This window comes from Mauremys reevesii, linkage group 1, assembly GCF_016161935.1.
Source record: "Mauremys reevesii isolate NIE-2019 linkage group 1, ASM1616193v1, whole genome shotgun sequence".
Taxonomy (NCBI): Eukaryota; Metazoa; Chordata; order Testudines; family Geoemydidae; genus Mauremys; species Mauremys reevesii.
Window position 1 is genome coordinate 88556005 of NC_052623.1, and position 20145 is coordinate 88576149.

Below are 20145 nucleotides of genomic sequence, written 5' to 3' on the forward strand. Positions count from 1 at the left end.
AAAAGGATGCTGCAGTAATCAAGATACAAAACAATGAGAGCCTGGACAAGAGTTTTAGCTGTGTGGATGAATAGGAAAGGCTGTGCAGGGAGCTGGGGTGGCCTCCCTCCAAACCAGAGGGTAAAAAGCCACTCTCTCAGCCTGAGTGAGTGGAGCCAGGCCAAGCTTACTGCACTCCCCAGAAAGGGAGGGGTGGAACAGGAAGTACAAAAGGTGGTGCCCTTAGCCCAGTCAGGGCAGCACGAGGGAGGGAGACAGACACAGGCTGCTCCCTGTAGACCCTGCTGCCAAACCAGGGGATGCCCTGGACCAGGGGAAACATGACATTGAGGAAGGACTCAGGCTACCAGGTCTGCCGGCCACAGAGTACCCTGAGGGACTGGAGGAGCCAGGCAGTGACCCAAGCCAGAGTGAGCCCAACGCTGAGGCTGAGCTGGAGCCACTGGGGCTACCAGTGGCTGAATATCCTGACAAGTTGGAGGAACCAGAGGGACCCACTTAAGAGACTAGGTAGGAAGTAGCCCAGGGCAGAACTGGACAGTGCGGGGAGTCAGTATTTGGTCAGCATGTTGCGGACGGATTCCCGCTGACCCAGTGGCGGGACCCTCTCCTCCCACCACTGTCAGGGCCCTGGACTAGAACGCAGTGGAGTTGGGTGGGCCAGCATTCCCCTACCCCTGCCACCCTGCCTTGGGTGGCAGAACCCCAATAAAGAGCTCTGAACCTTGCTGCCACTCCCCTGCCTGAGGAGCGAGTCACAGACTCTTGCTGGTGCTCCCCTGCCAGAGGGGTGTGTCACAGAATCTTTCTGGCACTCTCCTGCCTGTGGGATATGCCACTGACTCTTGCTGGTGCTCCCCTGCCTGTGGGACATGCCACTGACCCTTTCCAGCACTTCTGTGCCTGAGGGGTGCATCAGAGACTCTTGCTGGCTCTCCCCCGCCTGAGGAGCGTGTCACGGACTCTGGCCAGTATTCCAATTATGACAGCACACCTCCCTCCGCTAATTCCCTGTCGACGGAGAGGTGTGACCAAGGTCTTTCGGCAAGGTATTAGCTCCCCACGCCCCCCAGCAGCTCTACGGACCAACTGAGACCGTGCTATAGGCTGTATCTTGGATATATTATCGAGAAAGAATCTAGATGATCACAATGGTCCCTCCTGGCTTTGTAATCTATGACTCTATCATCCTCTGAAGAACATGCAGAAGAAGCAATGAGAGAGGTAGGAGCAGAACCAGGAGAGGGCAGTCATGGAAGCCAATGAGGAAAAGATTTCAAAAAGAAGAGCATGGTCAATTATGTTGAAAGCAACTAACAAGTCATGGAGGATGAGGATGGAGGACTTGCTCTGAGATTTGGCTAAGAAAAGGTCTTTAGAAACTTTAGTGAAATGGTTTCAGTGGACTCCAAACAGATTAGAGAGGGACTAGGATTACATGGGAGGAGAGGAACTCCAGACAGCAACTGTAAATAACACTTTTCAGGGAGAAAGGAGATTAGATCAAGCCTCTATAAGGTGACTGAGGTTGGACATCCACAATTACTAAGCACATGAGATATTTTGGCCATACTGGCAGGGATTCATTCACATTTTCTTGCTTTTGTGTGCTACCATTAGAATACTAATATATTTACCTCTCTGTTCTGGTTTTTGTTCTATGCTTTATTCTAGTACAGCTTCTTTTCTGCAGGATCAGGACTGGCCTTATATGTGGGTGCTGTAGGCGAGCACCCAAGGCGTCATGGTCAGGGTGATTGTGCTCAAGAGGATGCAAAAGGGCTGTGTCCCCGGGGGGGAGAGGATAAAAGGGCATGCGGGGCAGGAGCCAGGGGGTCACACATGTCCCCTCTCCGTCCTCCCGGCAGTATGAATCCTGCCGTGTTGCCACCACCACTCCATCAGCTGCTGTTTTGCCTGCTGAGCAGCCACCTGCTGCTCAGGGAGCAGTACTTAAAGGGCACCAAAGAAAGTTTGCCCAGGGTTTCATTTTCCCTCTGGTTAGCCCTGTGTGGGAGAGTACAGTAGCATTTTTAAATGCCAGCATAAGAGTAGGCACCTGAACAGGAACATAGTACATATATTGGACAGCACTAAAGGTGATCTCTGGTGTGTAATCATCACTGAAGCAATTCTTGTTAACTTTGTATTTCTCTCTTTCTCTCTATATATATAGAAAAGCGGTGATGTTAATACGCATGACATGAGCATATAGTTCCATCTCTTCTTTCTTTCAGGAAAATATACTGTAGTTTGGATAATGGGAGATGAAACTTTTCATCTCTAAATCACAGGCTCATATACAGCCCAGCCTAGCAGTGATTGAGAGTTATTGCCTTCTGAAGCTATCTGTCAAAGAAATTGGTAGCCTCAGGTCCCATATCTGCTTGATAGGTATACACATCACAAATACTATTACAATTGGCTACTTTTTTACTAATCACAGGGTGGAGAGACAGAAGATTAAGTGGTCCAGGAGGGTGTATGTTTTCCCTTTCCTAGCTGTAATTTCTCAAAGTCATAGCAGAGGCATGTAGTTGAGATAGTAGAAAGATGCTTGTAGTGCTGCTTTCCATGTGCTTCATTTGATTTGTGGATAGATTAAATTCTCCAGCTGGAAGAATGAAATTTATATATTTAAATTACTGAATTGAAATATATAGCAAACTCACTTATTATAATGTAAAACTTACTTTATACAATTTCTTTTCCTCTGTGGCACATATCATAAAATATGACAGCTTCAAGAATGATATGAAAAATGACACATGAGACATGATTTATTCAGAGACAAAAGGCTCTGAGTAGATCATGTCACACAAGAACTTCAACTTGAACTTGAAGTATTTGGCGGAACAAAAATCAAATGCATCTGACTGTGATAAATTCATCATGCATTCAATAGAAAAGTTCACCTACTTCAGATAATACTGTGAAAATGAAATGCTGTGCCTTTGTATAACAAGTTGGCAATTTGTATGCATTCTGGACATTCTTGTATGCACAATTATCTCCCTAAATGTTCCGTTATAATCCAAATAAGTTTGCTATATTTGCTAGGAAATGTGTTTTAGTATTATTAATTGAAATAAAAAAGATGCTTAAATTCTGTATCATGAAACATTTATATCCAATGTTTAAATGTATATGATGTAGTAAATGGCAGTGAACATGGATTTCTGAAAAGAAAGGCAATCAGTTGATGAATTTGTTTGTGGCCTGTAAGCATATTACTAAATAGGTAAACACTGGGGAGTTAGTAGCAACTTCTTATCTGTACTTAAATACATTTTCTTTTTTAGTGTGCAATGCAGTGTCAGTCAGTACTATAAAAGCAAACTGCTGAAATAAATGAGAAATTGCCTTAGTATATGAAAAATGGATTTTCTCTGATTGTAAGAACAGATTATTCTGTTCAAATTAAGAAAATTATATTGCTCACATTTCATATTAAGAGCACACTTGTAGACCATAAATGTTGCAAACATGTACCAACATGAGCCTGCTAAAAATAGTGGCACAGCTGCAGTAACTGTACAGCGGTAAATGGCAGTGTGGGTTAGCTACCCTGACTATTAACCTGCCTGGGCCCTAGGGGTTTGTACCAGAGAGGCTAGCCTGTGCCACCACTCACCAGAGCTCATGTTTTTGAAGCTATGCTATTTTTAGCATGCTAGCTGAATGAAAGCTGCTGTATGTTCATGTGAGCTGGGAATCCCGCCCCTATCTCTAAGTGTAGATGTAGCCTATGGGGAAGTCTAATAGACTAATGCTCCCAGGTGCTATGATAATACAAATGATAAATAATAATAGAAACTGCAGTGTTAGGTGAATGGTCTACATGACCAGTGGGGAAAGATCAGAAAGTACTTATCTGGGCTGAGGTTTGTTATTTTCACTAAACCTTTTGGAAATACTGGGGACAGTTAGGCTACTGACTGCTTTTTTCAGAAATCCCTTTCTGGAACACCATGGGAATTTACGGCAATCCAGACTAGATTGCCTTGATACACTGGACATTGAAGAGGTTCTCACAGAGCACCTGGTTTCTAGGGAAGTCTCTACTAGCAGGAAAGAAACGGATATCAAACTGATGGAGTATTATCACAGATCATATAGTGGAAGAGGACCAGGGTTTTTTTAGCCTATATTGTGTATCCTGGATTGCATGGAGTAAAGATTGAAAAAAACAACAGGAAATCAAAACACTCTTTTGATAGCTCTGGAAAGGAAGATTTATTCATTTCACAGTGCTCCAAGGTGGGCATTCTTATGACAGGATAAACCCATGGCTGGATACCTGAAGTCAGAAGGTAGAGTACTCCATATTACTGCACTAAACAGGGTCTTCCCCATGCCCCAGGACTCTTCTTCCATCTTCTGACTTGATCTTCTGGTACAGCTGCAGCTTTATGTTTGGAAAGACTTAAATCCTCCATTATTAGTTCTACAATGGACGATGGAGGTAGTAACATTTTGCTCTATGCACAGTTCTATAAGAGTTCCCATTCCTCCGGTAAATGTAGATAAATATAATTCAATATCATGAGAGCTCAGCCTGTTTATATCAATAGTCAAAACCTAGACATAACAGTTGCCAAAAGTGATTGGTTATCAAAGACAGATTTAAAAAAAGCCAATCTAAGCTTTCCTATCCACCCCATCTTTGAATATTCCTCTGGAGGAGCATGTAGGCTGGCATACTGGCATGGTATTCAATGTGCACATTACCTCAAGAGTTTTCATATAACAATGAAATCAGTAATTTGCCTATTTAGATTTCTAGTTGTAATTATGCTAATATTTTGGGTGATATTTTAAATGTCCCAGCATTAGAAGAACTGTTTAAGTTACACGGTCAGATCATAGATGATATGTTAAAGGACCAGGGTTTTCTTGGTAAACATAGGTAGGTTTATTTTTACCCAATTCTTCTAGCTTAGATTCCTTAGGATTTTCAGTAAATGCAGAGGAATCTTCTGAAACTTTCCCTGATCCAGAAGGGAATGTATAATAAGGTTGTATCAGGATATTATGGTTACCTCTTTTGCCTTCCAGAGAAATTTAGCCAAGCTAGATTGGGGTCATTACTAGCACTATTGCCAGACTTTCTATTGGCCAGACTCAGTGGCATGCTGAAACAAATGTAGAATACTGTGTAGCAAGTTCTTGTTTCACAGGGGACAGTTAAATAGACCTGGCATGTTGGAGAGGAAATATAATTCTGTTAGAAAACTGCTCCTTTGTGCATACATCCACTATACAACTATTAGAATCAGATACTTCAAAATCAGACAGGGCAGGTTCCCTGGACTATCTGAGGACTGGTGGTTCATGGGATCAGTTTAAGTATAAAAAAAAAAAACTTGTAAAAAAAGTGTTGTGATTAATTTATTCCGTGAATTTAGCCCTTTCTTCTGTGAATTATCTCTGATCAAACTTTGACTGTATATGAATTTATTTAGAATGTTTTGATAAACCCTTCTTGTGAACATATTTCAGACTGCGTACGTTCTTACTCTTTGTATGCACTCAGGGCTAATCCACACTTACCGTCCGGGTCGACGCGGTGAGTTCGACTTCTCGGAGTTCGAACTATCGCGTCTGATCTAGACGCGATAGTTCGAACTCCGGAAGCGCCGCGGTCGACTCCGGTACTCCACCACTGCAAACGGCGGTGGTGGAGTCGACGGGGGAGCCGCGGAGTTCGACCCCGCCGCGTCTGGACGGGTGAGTAGTTCGAATTAGGGTATTTCGAATTCAGCTACGCTATTCCCATAGCTGAATTTGCGTACCCTAATTCGAACCCCCTTTTTAGTGTAGACCAGGCCTCAGATATTTCACTGATGGACACCAATATGAAAATCTGGAGAAATAATGCCAGATTAAGAGTTTGCTATGTATTAGATAAAAAATAGCCTGTGTTAAAATAACATTATTAAGGTTGCTAAGCCAAATGCTCCAAAGTTAGGAAATGCTGAAATTAAGATTGCTCATTCATTCAGCCCCGTTGTGTTGATTACATGATCACAACTATTTTTTTTTACCAGAGTCCCCTGCCTGACACCCAACATGGAAAATTTAAGCATGAGGTTATAAGCAGCTGAAAACACAGTCTTAAAGTGGGATTTGTTGGGCATTCTCAACTGTAGATGTTGCTACCTGTGCCATATATAATATATAGAAATTAATGAGTATTCTCCAAAGATGAATTCTTGCAATGACCCATATTTGTAATTTAACAAAATTATTTGGAATGAATTCAGGTTTCAATTCCTATGCTGTTCAGTTTGTTAGTTGAAGCTGAAAAAGAACACTGACGGTTTCTTCAAAATAAGTGAAGAAATGTAAATTAAGGCACAAGTGGGAATACACCAGGGGAAAACAAATGATAATGAACAAGCATTCTTCCAGAAGTGTTAAATAAAAATGCCTGTCTTTCTGATATGAGTTCAGACCAAGACAGTTTATTTCGGTATAATTTGTGAGTGTCATTTTATCATTATCCATGGAGGAACCAGGCAGGATATAAAAGAGAAGAAAGCAAGTGAATAAAAAGCTTGGTTTGAAGTCAGCAAAGGCTGACTTTTGCTTCTTTTTTCCCCCGTCCTACTAAAGGAAATAAGTGGGGTTTGAAGTTAGATGAAAATGGGACACCTTTTGTCATCTCCCACTGCAGGTAGCATTACAAAATTGTAAAATATTTTTGTTTGGAACCAAGTGTTGTGGAAAAGGTGAAATATGGATACTTGAAAGTTCACCAAAAGCAAACTCACGTTTGGATCAATAATTTTAAAGTATCTGTCTCTATATATAGAAGGATACTCTGAAGTTAAATAGAAAGATATTTCCAGTTATTATATATATAATGGAACAAGTTCCTCCTTTAGTCACCCCTGTACAACTCTATTGAAATCAATGACCATGTAGTCATCAGTGTAACTGAAGGCCTAGTTTGGCAGGTGTCTCCAGTATTATTACATACTGCTGTATTTACAGCTGGAACCTGCTACCACAATTTGAAGCAATGGAAAGGTTACAGATAATGATAAGTAAAACTTAAGATTGTTTAAGGACTAGCTCTGTTTGAGAAAGACCCCAAAAATTCAAATTATTATCCAAACTATATCAGACTTGCAGAGCTGCAAAATTAGATGGGAAAGCTCACAAAATGTTCTTTCCTGTTTCTAATAATGTCAGAAATAGAAAGGTAGTAGCCTTTCTTTTAGTATTGGCACATTTGTGTCATCACAGCCCAGCATAGGGAGTGATGCAGAGTTTCAACAGCATAGACACAATCCCTTACCGAGCTCCCACATGTTAAGATTAAAATAAAAATATATAATATAATAAAATATATAAAATTATCATATGATATTAAAAAAAAAAAAAAAAAAAAAACAACAAAAAAAAAAAAAAAACAAAAAAAAATCATGTTTGGTGTGTTTGTGTTTTGATTTTATTCTTTATACCATTTAATAAATATATAATAATAATAATGTTGTATATTATTTATATGATTTTTTTTTTTTTTTTTTTTAAACTTTTTAGCTTTATTTTTTTTTTTATTTTTATTTGGGTTTTTTAATTTTAAAGGCTTTACTCTTCTCTACTTTCACTTCACTTGCATTTGATAAATGTTAATGATAAGGTGCTATTCCCTGGAGCACTGCCATTCAAACACACAATAGTGGTTCTGGTTCTGCAATTGCGTGTGAATGAACAGAAACCCCAGTGTGTTTATTTGTTGTTGCCCACAGATCCGACTGCGGATCTCGGCCACTGGCGGCTGCTTGCTGCTCCTTGCCAGATGGGGGGGGTAAACAAACCTGCCTGCCCACCCCACCCCCACAACACCCCTACACCGGCGTCCCGTCCCAAGTTTGACTGACTCATCAGAACCGATCATTAAGAGAACTGTTGGAACTAGAATAGCATAGCAGTTATTAAACCAAAACAAACTTTCCTTTCTTTTCCTTGTGTCTGTGTGCCTGCCTCAGCCCTCTCAGAATATTTTTTTTTAATTACCCCAGGTGCCCCAGGTGTGCACACACTACACAGGACTTCTCAGTCTTCCCTTCCAAGCCATTTTAATTTTTTTTAAAAGGTATGTATGTGAATGTAGCTGATGATGTGATGACAGTTCACAGTGGTGTCTTCTACCTTACCTACATTTCTACGCTCTTTTGATCAATTCTCATCTTAATCCATTTTTAGTCCAAATTGATGCAACTTTTTTTTTTTACACTACCTTGTGAATCTACCCCCTTTCATCATACATGTATGTATACCACCACTACCAGCCCATCTGCAAGTCCTCTATATGTATATCTTCTGCTTACATATGAAGGGATTTGTGATTTCACAAGACTCTGAAAATTAGGTCTCAGTCTACAATCTGTTAATATGAAACCACTCTCTTATATAATGGTTATTTGCAGTAATGATTAAAAATTATGGTAGCACCTGACAAAGAATACCATTCTCACATCTACTGCTACTTTGTTCCTCTGAAAGAGACAAGAGTTACCTAATAAATGTGCTATGCTTATCTAGATTAATTAAATATTAAAACATGTTGTGGAAAGTGTGAATAATTTGAACAAGAGTATTGTCAAGCTTGAAATGAACAACAGTATTGTCATTGTTAGACCTAAAACTTCCAGAAGCTTCACAAAGCGAGCCTTGTAAAGTTAGCTTTAAAAAGCAAGCCTTGCAAAAGGAAACAGACTTGCGGACAAAATGGTCTGCAACCAGATACTTCTTTAAGATGACTCAAGCATTTTTGAGTCTAGCAAATTGACCACAATTAGGACAAAAGGCTGCAGAAAGAAAAGATGAGCTGAGCACATGTGCACAGTTCATAAGATCAAGACAACCGCAAATACCACACTAGAACATTTGGCCACCTTAATTGGTTGACCAGTTTTGAAACACGGGCAACAAATACTGTATAAATAAGGTGCAAAGACTCAAGTGTTTGTGTGTGTGTTGACCTAAAAGAGATCACTCTTTGTCAGGCTGCAATTCACCGACTATTTGTGCTTGGCCAGTGCGGAAAGTGGTCAACTGAAGGTAATGTATCTTTGGAAGAATGCAGGGTAAGGTTTCAGACTGAAGAGGTCTTGTTGTGCTCGAGCTAGTTAATCTTAAGTCTGTATCAATACTATAATTTAGTTACCTTGGTAAAGTGTTTTAGAGTTGTTTAAGTTGTTTAAAGATAATAGTAGTCAATAGTTAATCAATATATAATAACTGTATATGTTCTTGTGTCTTGCTGGGAATGGGCACAGCGCTGGTGAAGCTACTAGTTTGTAAACAATAATAGCTTTGCATGTCGTTGTGCCTGTCTCCAGTATAACTTGCCATTAAGTTTGTCATAAAAGTCAGTAGAAGTTTATAAATTGTCAAATAAGGTTATAGGTAGATTAAGATTAGTAGAATATAGTTAATCAATGTATCAGTATTTCATGTGAAATTGTGTTTATTGGGATACATGTGAAGTTGCTAGGCAATCAGTAATAGTATCGTTGCATGTTCTTGTGACTATTTTCAATATTATTTGCCTTTTATATATGCAGTTATAGGAATAGGTAAGTTGATGCATAATATTACATGTACTTGTGCTTGTCTTCAGTATAACTTGCCATTTATATAAATCCTCACTCAGTGTTGGTTTTTAATTCTGTTTTTCTTACTCCATCTGTGTTGCCTTTATAGTCGTAAGTCATTAAAACCCTTTCTTGAGGAATAATTAGTTGTTTGGTTTCTCTTTTGTGGACACTACTCAACCTCATTAAATCTGTGTTGGGTGGTGTGAAGTAGCAATCTGATGTGTGCCTCCTCCTTCCATTAATCTCCACAGAAAGATGGTTTAGTCAACAGAGAAAACAGTAGGCTTGTAGAATGTTATGCAATCTAACATTTTAAATGAAAGGCTGCCAGTTTATGGATTTTCTGCCAATGATTGCAAAAACTTGAAGTTATAGAAATATTTGTGCTTCTTACTCATCCAGGATTCTCCATAACAATTTGATCAAAACATGAAAGGCTGCAAGAACCCATGATGACACATTATGTTAATGGCTGTACCAGTCTGCTACTTCTTGCTCGGAGACTGCTGCAGTTAGTGTTACTACAATGACATTGCTATTAAATAATTTACTTTGTTTGGCTGCACAATTTCCTCAGCTCCATTCTTAACATAATGATAGGATTTGTGATATGGCAAGTGTATTTTTTCCCCACAGATCCTTCTTTCAAGGAGGCTTAGATATTCCCTCCCAGGTAGATACATGATGAGTAAGAAGGCACAACCCTGAACTAAAAAGTTTATTGTGTAAGATAGACAGATGGCTTATATAGTAAGAGTAGTAGGCAGGAGGATGAAATGAAGAGACAGTGGAGAACCAGGTGAATAGGTAAAGTTCTTAGAAGGAAATAACACACGGAGCTAAAATCATGCCATTTTTGCAGTTTTGTTGCTTCTTAATAGTTTTGGTTGTCCATTTCTATGTGTGTCTATCTCTCTGTGTGTTTAAATATAGTCAGGCAAACAAGAAGGGACATGCTCATTTTACCCCAAGAATTATTGGCCAGATTGTTAATGGCATTTTGGTCCAAAAGATGTCTAGACACTTTTGAAAACACTACTAGCCATCTATTTGCATTTTAGGCATCTATAAACCTTTAAAAATCAGACACTATGCTATTTCCCCATAATGCACCAAATTACATGGATTTTAAAGAATCCAGGATCTCCCCAACACAAAGTTAGTATCTATTGTGCTAAATATAAAATTCCTCTGTGTTCCAATGGTAACTTAACTCTGAATGTGCCACAGAGTGTTCTTCATTATAACAAAACTGAATATCATTCATGGTGATCATATATTATTTAGCACCTAAGTGTATTTCTTTATTAGGTGCTACTTTATTATGGAACAAATCTGGATTAGGATTATTGGCATTGCTGTAATATAAATAATAAGAAAAAGGTAAGGTTAGCGTTTTCATGCCTGGATGCCTAAAGTTAGGCATCCAAATCTTTATTTAGGCATGAAAATAATTTGTCTGATTTTCACTGGCATGGAACACCCAAAACTAATACTGGAGCCAGTTGGAGCGATGGATGCTCAGTCTCTCTGACAATAAAGCCACTTATTTAGACACCTACATTCTGTATGGATTTAGGTCATTAGGACTGGGCACCAAAATTTGAAATTATTGTTTCAAATATATTGTTTTGTTTACTGAATTAAGCCCAAATAAAACATTTTTCAGAATTTCCATGGTTATGATAAGCCATGAGAATTATACGATAGTTCATTACTAAACATAACTTTTTCTTAACAACCACTATTAAAACGGCAGCAAGTCCAAATGCTCCTTTAACAAGTTCCTTGAGTGACTCATGAATTGTCAGATTAAATTAATCAAATGGAAATGTTGGCTCTAGAATATGTAATCTATATCAAAGAGGAAAATAAAACCAAAATACTTTCAGTACTTACTGCCAAAGATATAATTCTGTCAAACATTAGATGTCTTTCCTCCTCTTAGAAAGTGTCTAGTTTCTTTGGCAACTGAAATCACAAAGGAGAATTGAACGGCAACCATCCATCTTGAATGATATTGTAAACACCAATGTAGTTCAGTTACTGTCTGTTGTTCTGCAGCACCATGTGTGCCTAAAAAGCCCAATTCTCAAGTGTCAGTCCTTATCACTGTCTCAGGGTTCACTCACAGCTAGTGGTGCTTCCTTCTGGCCATCCTTGGGATTAGCTTTGGCCAGGCATTGTGCCCTTCCCTGATGGTGTCATCCTCTAGCCCTGAGAGCCCCTCTAATTAGATGAGCCACAGACTCCTCTCTTCATGACTTAGTCATAAATGTTCCCCCTTTCCAGGATATCAAATGGGCTCACCCAGTCTTCCTGGTCACTGCCACACTGGTGCCACTTCATCCATATCTGGTAGGGGGACCCAGGCCCGCCCTCTACTCTGGGTCCTGGCTTAGGGGCTTGTCATCAAGAGTCAGAGTTTGACCTACCTCATATCTCACTGATCTTTCCCCTGAACCTTGCCTACCTTTCTGGCTCTTCCCCATCTCTGGGCTTGCCAAGCCACACTCCTTCCTCCCAGGGAGAAATTGTAGGCTACTTGCCTATAGCCCCAGACACACCTCCCTTTTCCCAGTGAGGGACTGAAGACTCCTTCCCTCCAGCCCCTTTTGTTGCCAGTTTCCAGGGCTTATATAGGCCTCACCTGTTCCTAACCAACTGAGCTTGTTCTCTGTCTCTGGGCTTATCTGCACTACTGGGATAAATTGATTTTGCTGTGATCGATGCAGCAGTGTCGATTTAGTGGGCCTTTGAAGATGCGATAAGTTGATGGCAGAGCACTGTCCTGTCGATTTCACTACTCCATCTCCCAAAAAGCAGAAGCTATGTTGACAGGAGAGAGTCTCCAATCGACATAATGCAGTGTAGACACCACTGTAAATCAATCTAAGCTATGTCGACTTATGTTATGTAACTTATATAACTTAAATGGCATAACTTAGATCGACTTACCTCATTAGCATAGATCAGGCCTCCTTCTCCAGATGCAGTCTGGACAGTTTTTTGGCCCACTTAGCCATCTTAACCCTTCCAGGCCCAATGTAGGGTGAACACTCCATCACAACTACATTTAATGAAGGCATAAAGTGCAGGGCCAGAAGATGAAGCCAGTGCACTTTGAGCACTTGAGGCCTGTTGTAATTTTATTATTCACTTTCCTCTCTCTCAACCATTGCATTTCAGTCTCTCTTTCAATTATCTCTGTCTGACTCCCAAGTGCAGAACAGATCTCCACTGTAGCCTGTTGTTAGCTGCCTCTTCTCAGCTTGTTGTGTTGATAATGAAAGTAATCAAGTTCATCTTGCAAATGTACTAGAATCTGAACCTATTGTTCTCCCTAATGGCCCTTCCCAGGCAGCCATCTAGACTGATTGCAATCTGTCTAGTGGGCATTCCTCAGGTGTAAACCTATTTGTAATAGATACATAGACAATATTCCTAACTCACATACCAGAATGATACATGCATACGTGTAGGATAATCATATTCAGTATATTATAACTTTTTCAATGATATCTCACATGCCTTATCTTGCACAAAATACATCATAATTATGCCATGCTCATATCATAATAATATTACTATGAAGAATCTGAGGTGTAATGCCACAGTATGTATTAGGGTTACACTGGATTTTCAAGGTATAATGTGTGATTTTTTTAAAATGCAGTTTTTCCCCTTTTTTTAAACACATTGTTCACGACTATTTCTTTAAATTTACTGTTATGTAGGTTTTTAAAAGTTGAAGATAGATATTTGTTGTTCCATTCAGCATATTAGAATAATTGAATAATAATAATTGAAAAGAAAGGAGAAAGGGCGAAGAGTGTATCAGAATATTGACTAACTGTGAAAGTGGTGAATGGAAGCAAAAAGAAGAAAAATTCCCATTTTTTCCCTCTTTTTAACATGTGTATTGTACATCAAGTGGTACTGTGGAACTTCTCAGATCTGGTATGAAGCCAAAAATGGGAGAGCACTTTGATTTTCATCACAAGAAACCTAGCTTTGCTAAATTATGGCTAAGACTAAAATGGGACTACTCCAGTGTCACAAGTTATTGACCTACTTAAGTATTTCTAGGCTCAAGACCTACTTTAATTTAAGAAAAGATGCAACAAAAGGGTTTAAACCTCAGGTGGGAAAATTGGGAGGAAAGTCAGTGGGTAACAGTGATGGGAATATGGGGTCACAAAGACTAGCTTTGTTCACAATTTGCAGGTTTTCATCTGTTTTTATAGGAGATATTAATGAGGCCTAGCCAGTGATATCTAGCCAGTGACAACCCATCTCCATCCCCACGAAAAAAACAAAACATGGTAATTGCCCCCTTTTATCCAAACTTTTTATGTATGATTTAATACCAAGGTTTACTATATGTGGCAAGAGATAGGAGATTTAAAAAAAAAATCAGAGAAATTGAGTTCTGGTGCTTACTAGCAGTTGGAGAACACATTTGCAGACAATCATCAGTTCCCAGTACACTTCATACTTCTCCCTAGCTTGACACTCCATTAAAGAAAAAGAAGGAAAAAGCTTTCCCAGGCTAGATTATTTTCTTGTCAGTCAGGAGATAATGTCCTAGTATGAAGCAAATGCCTTTTGTAAAACAATACTAAAAATAATTGCTTAAAATATTATGGTGGCATAATTTCTTTCATTATCACTTGCACAGGTTGCCTAAGAAACAAGTCACAGCTATTTAGTCAATAATTCTGTTCAAGTACAAGTTATTCCATTAAACAGCACTAAATGTATCCTCAGATTTTTACACCTATGTTACCTGCTAAAGTGATTCAGTTCATGCAGCTTCCCATCATGATTAAAATACAAATTCAAGGCCAACTAAAAATGCTTTTGTGACAAGGTTGGGACACACGACGTCCGCGCCTCCTGCTGGTGACTCCAGGAATTAGCTCAGTCCAGCTGTCTCCAATCTGGGCCCCGATTGGCTCCCAATAAGCCCTTTTCTGATTGGGTGTTCGTTTGTGCAGGCCCACTGGCCTGCTGCAGCCTAAATTCTCATGGAGTGGGGCAGCCGCCACACTACACACCCTCCCCCTTAAGAGTCTACCGGGGGGGGTGATCCCTATCACCCCAACTTCCATCTCAGTTGGGCCCTCAGGGAATCCCTCTCGAAGCTCAGGATCTCCACCACCTGGAGCAACCTGCCTCCCTCTTCTATGGTCTGAGTCCGCACCGTAGACCTCCCTGGTCCTACGTGGATTCCCACTTCTGTTCGGGTTCCCATTTCAGCCCTCCTGGCCCCTATGTGGGTTCCTTTTTTTAGGTGGGGCCTCTCTGCACCAGCCCCTTTCTCCTTAGGGGCTTCAGTCTTCACCACCCCTTCCCTGGGGCTGGTCACAGACCGAGCCTTTATCTCAGGCACTCTCTCTTTCTGCCTCAGGGGGCAATGCCTCTTTATGTGGCCCTTGGTGTGGCAGTAGAAGCACCCTTGGCGCTTTCCCCCTGCCACAGCCCTAGTCCTGCTTGTGTGGGCCCTAGCCCTTCCTTCTGGGCTGGCCCAGGCCTTGGGAGCTCTGTAAGGGCACCCCCTTTTCAGTGTCCCAACTCCCCACAGACCCAACAAGCTGAGCCCCCCTCTCCCCCCGTTACTCTCACAAGGGGCACCTTGTCTGACTGGGGCCTCCTTGCCCCTACCCAGTAGGGACACTCCCTCTCATAGTGCCCCTTTCACCCACTGGTGAAACAGTTCCTAGACTCAGGCCCCAGTCTCCCACCATGGGCGCATGGTCTCCCATACAGTCTGGGTGCCACCCCCGCAGCAGCCAGAGCACCTCTCTCTGCTGCTCCGCCAGCCGAGTCACCCAGGCCCTCCAGTAAAAGTCTTTCTTCTCCACCATTTTATCTTAGTCTCTCAATGTGGCACAATCCGCCTAGTCCTCACTCTGCCCCTTGTGTCAGGGGAGGACCGCTCATGCCCACATTCTCCACTACTTGTGACAAGGTTGGGACTCACCACATCCGCGCCTCCTGCTGGTGACTCTGGGAATTAGCTCAGTCCAGTGGAGCGCCCTCTCCTGGTGGTGTCCTGTCCGTTGTCTCGCTCTCCGTTGGCGTCTGAGCCTGCGTCACTCTCCAGCTCACAGTGTCTTCTTCTGGACCACTGCCCTTCGGCAGTGCTCCTTAGTCCATCCACACCCCCTCCCGGGGGCGGGTGCTGATCAGCAGTCTCTCTGCGCCCCAGCCACCATGTACAACCACACACCCCAAAGTCTAATCCCTCCAATCAGGGATCTGGTGTAGTTGGTGATGGCTGCTCCCCACGGCCGATGACGGGGTGTACTGCAAGGAGGAAGGCGGCGGGACCCAGGGCTGCTCACTATTCTGGGTCCCAACCCAGGGACCCTCTAGTGGCAGCCACCCTGCCCTCCTTCTCTCCCTCTGTCTGTCCACATCTCTTGGCCGCTTCCCCTTCGGCCCCTTGCATCGGCTAGGCCCTTCCACTCAGGGCCTGCAGCCTGGCAGACACCAGGCTGAAGCTCCCTTCTGCTCCCCCAGGCCTGCCCAGCACTGTGCTGTGCCTGGTGCTATTGTCCCAGCTCTGGAGACAGACCTTCCCCTCTTGAAAGCCTGGGACAGACTGCCTGCTGCTGTCCTGGGCAGCCTTTATATATGGCTGAGCCCGGCCCTGATTGCATCCCAATAAGCCCTTTTCTGATTGGCTGTTCATCTGCACGGGCCCACTGGCCTGCTGCAGCCTAAATTCTCAGGGAGTGGGGCAGCCGCCACACTACAGCTTTATTTCAAATATTCACACATACGTACACACAACTCTCGTCCCAGTTCCTAACTATTAAATGACACCATATATCTAAACATGTTAACACCAAAGTAAGACATACTTTCTACACTTTATTATTTGATAAGGGGATGGGAATAAAACCTTAATCAAAATCTGACCAAAAATTTCTCTTTTATTACATAATTTAAAACACATTTTACCTGTGCTTTCTGCTTGCTGAGAGGATGAAGTTTAATATATGCTAGCAGCTTGCCAACTCTTCTACTGTACAAAGGAGATTCCATTCTGACTAGAAATATTCTTCTTTTATGTTTGATCTATTGTGAAAATGATAAAAGTTAACATTTAAATTATAGCTAGCTGCAAATTTGTGCATTGAAATGTAAATTCTTTCTCTTTCAGGAAGAAACTCTTCAGTCTTCATGTGTTAGGAAATAAGTCTGGTACCTCTGGGTCCACATGCATTGTGCTCATGCACCTAATAGTAATGCTTGCTATTGCCTATTTTCCATCCCAGAAGGCAAGAGTTTGGAGCTGTTTGAAAGTATCTGTTCAAGCTACCTGAAGTAATGTTGTGTTATTAATGGGAAATCTGAAAGTGTGAGGTAAAGAGAGCTGGTAAGACTGAACTAATTGTTCATTAAGGGAGAAGTTTTAGAGATATATGAATCACAATGTAAATGTGGTTGACATATATATAACTCTCATAAGTGGTTAACGGGAGTTATAAATATGCAGTGTATTCCAGTATATTAAATATGTGGCAAAGAAAAGGCAGTTTCTGTGGTGGTGGAGTTGGAGGAGTCACTTCTAAAGTGTGACTGAAAAAAACAACAACAAAAACAGTTACACTATAAGATATAATGCTTATTTTTAAGATTCATAGATTCCAAGACCAGAGGGGGACTATTGTGATCATCTAGTCTGATCTCCTGTATAACACAGGCCATAGAACTCCCCCAAAATACGTCGTAGAGCATAGGGTTTGGTTTGGTTTGGTTTGGTTTTTTTTGGGGGGGGGGGAATCCCATATTGATTTTAAAATTGCCAGTGATGGAGAACCCACCACATCCTTCATAAATCATTCCAATAGTTAATTACTCTCACTGTTAAAAGAATATGCCTTATTGCCATTCTGAATTTGTCTAGTTTCAATTTCCAGACATTGAATCTTGTTTATACTTTTCTCTGCTATATTTAAGGACCTATTATTAAATATTTGTTTCCTACATATTTACTTATAAAAACTGTAATCAAGTTACCCTCTTCTCTTCATTAAGCTAAATAGATTGAGCTCCTTGAATCTATCACTACTAGACATGTTTTCTGATCCTTTAATGTACTGGCAATTCTCTGTACCCTCTTCAATTTTTCAACATCCTTGAATTGTGTACACCAAAACTGAACACAGTACTCCAGCAGTGGTCACCCAGTACCAAAAAAGACGTAAAATAAACTCTCTATTCACACCAAGATTCCCCTGTTTGTGCATCCAACAATCAGATTAGCCTTTTTGGTCACACTGTTGTACTGGGAGGTCATGTTCAGCAGATTATCCATCACAACCCAGAAATCTCTTTCAGAGTCATTGCTTCCCAGGATAAAGTCCCCCATTCTGTAAGTATGACATACATTCTTTGTTCCTATGTATATACAGCTACATTTAGCCATATTAAATTGTTCAGCCATGTCATATTGTTTACTTGCATACAGTTTACCAAGTAACCCAGAACACTATGTATCTGTGACTAGTCTTCTTTGTTATTTACCATCACTAATTTTTGTATCATCTGCAAACTTTAACAGTTATTTTATGTCATTAATAGGTTATTTTAGGTCATTAATAAATTAAATTGTGTAGGGCTGAAAACCTGCAGGACCCCATTAGAAATGCATCTGTTCAACCATATTTACAATTACATTTTGAGACTTATGAGTTAGACAGCTTTTAATCCATTTAATGTGTGCCATGTTAATTTTATATCATTCTATTTTTTTAAAATCAAAATGTCATACAGTTCCAAGTCAAATTCCTTGCAGAAGTCTAAGTCTATTACATCAACACTATTACTTTTATCAACCAAACTTGTAATCTCATCAAGGAAAAAAAAAGGTTGACAGGATATATGTTCCATTAACCCATTTTGATTAGCCTTAATTATATAACCCTCTTTTAATTCTTTATTAATCAAGTCCCATAACTGTCACTTGGTTTACTTTCCAGGACTGACGTCAGACTGACAAGCCTATAATTACCTAGGTCATCCTGATTTACTCTTTTTAAATACTAGCACAGGGATCGGCAACCTTTGGCACGCAGCTCACCTGGGTAAGCACCCTGGTGGGCCAGGCTGGTTGGTTTATTGCCGCATCCACAGGTTCGGCCGATCGCAGCTCCCACTGGCTGTGGTTCACAGCTCCAGGCCAATGGGGGCGGTGGAAAGTGGCACAGGCTGAAGGATGTGCTGGCTGCCACTTCCCGCAGCCCCCATTGGCCTGGGATGGTGAACCGTGGCCAGTGGGAGCCATCATCAGCCAAACCTGCGGACATGGCAGGTAAACAAACCAGCCCAGCCCACCAGGGGGCTTACCCTGGTGAGCAGAGTGCCAAAGGTTGTCGATCCCTGTACTAGCACAACTAGCTTTCTTCCACTCTTCTGGAACTTCCCCAATGTTCCAAGACTTATTGAAAGTAAGCATCAGCTAGCTCTTTTAAAACTCCAGGCTGCGAGTTATCCAGATCTGCTGATTTTAAAATGTCTATTTTTAGTGGCTGCTGTTTTTATTAGTGGAATGGAAAGAGCTTTATCATATGATATGATTGCAACACCTGTTTTTCCACCAGATACAGAACAGAAATATTTATTAAATACTTCTGCCTTTTCTGCATTATACATGGAACTAGCTCCAAGGTGGTAATTAGATACAGGATTATGCAGGAATGAAATCTGTGCATCCATAGAATTAGGCAGGAAGCACACACATATGGGGAAGCAGTTGGTACTATGGAGTTTATATAGGGTTGCCAATTTTGGTTGGATGTATTCCTGGAGGTTTCATCACGTAACATAATCTTTAATTAAAAATTAATCTTTAATTCCTAGAGACTCCAGGACAATCCTGTAGAGTTGGCAACTGTAAATTTACACTACTCCAGATTCTAAACAGGCTTGTGTATTCCCACAACCCACTCCTACAATGGGGCAGAGCATCACAAACTGAGCAAAAAACTATGGGGAATTTTGGGGAAAAAATGAGTTTGCTCTTATGATTGATTTACATATTCAATAATCAAGACTTAAAACTAGGCAGAAATGTAAATGGTTTCTGTCCTTCCCCAGGACAGGTGACACATTCATATTAGGCATCTGATAATCTGAATTTTCACCTCTCATAGAAATATTTGACCTTCACTTTTGTTCTTTCACTAGCACTTACTTTATATTTCATTTACCCCTGATTATATTTTTCAACAAAGGATGTTGAAAGCTGCTCAGCAGACTGCTTTACACATTGTAGCTGTTGACTCGTTCATTTCACAATTGGAAGATCCATGGTTGTTAATGCTTCTCGCAAATTTCCTTGTTGCTCAGCAGGGATTTCATTTTTTTCCTATTAAGGTCCAGCTTAATACAAACAGATATTTTTGTAGATAATTTCATCTACACAAAGCCTTGACACTAGCCTGTAAAGCAAGAAGTACTGAACCTACAAAACTCATGGAATCCTGTTTTATGACATCACACCCCAGAGGCTGTG

General features: G+C 40.9%; 1 long non-coding RNA gene across 1 annotated transcript; it reads right to left on the reverse strand.

The window, feature by feature from the left end:
* Positions 1–2431: 2431 nt before the first annotated feature.
* On the reverse strand, positions 2432–20084 carry LOC120379443. The gene is made up of 5 exons (XR_005587536.1): positions 19825–20084; positions 16587–16703; positions 11514–11585; positions 4301–4425; positions 2432–2614 (listed from the first exon to the last, which is right to left on the reverse strand). It is a non-coding gene; the product is annotated as an uncharacterized LOC120379443 (long non-coding RNA).
* Between the last annotated feature and the right edge of the window lie 61 nt (positions 20085–20145).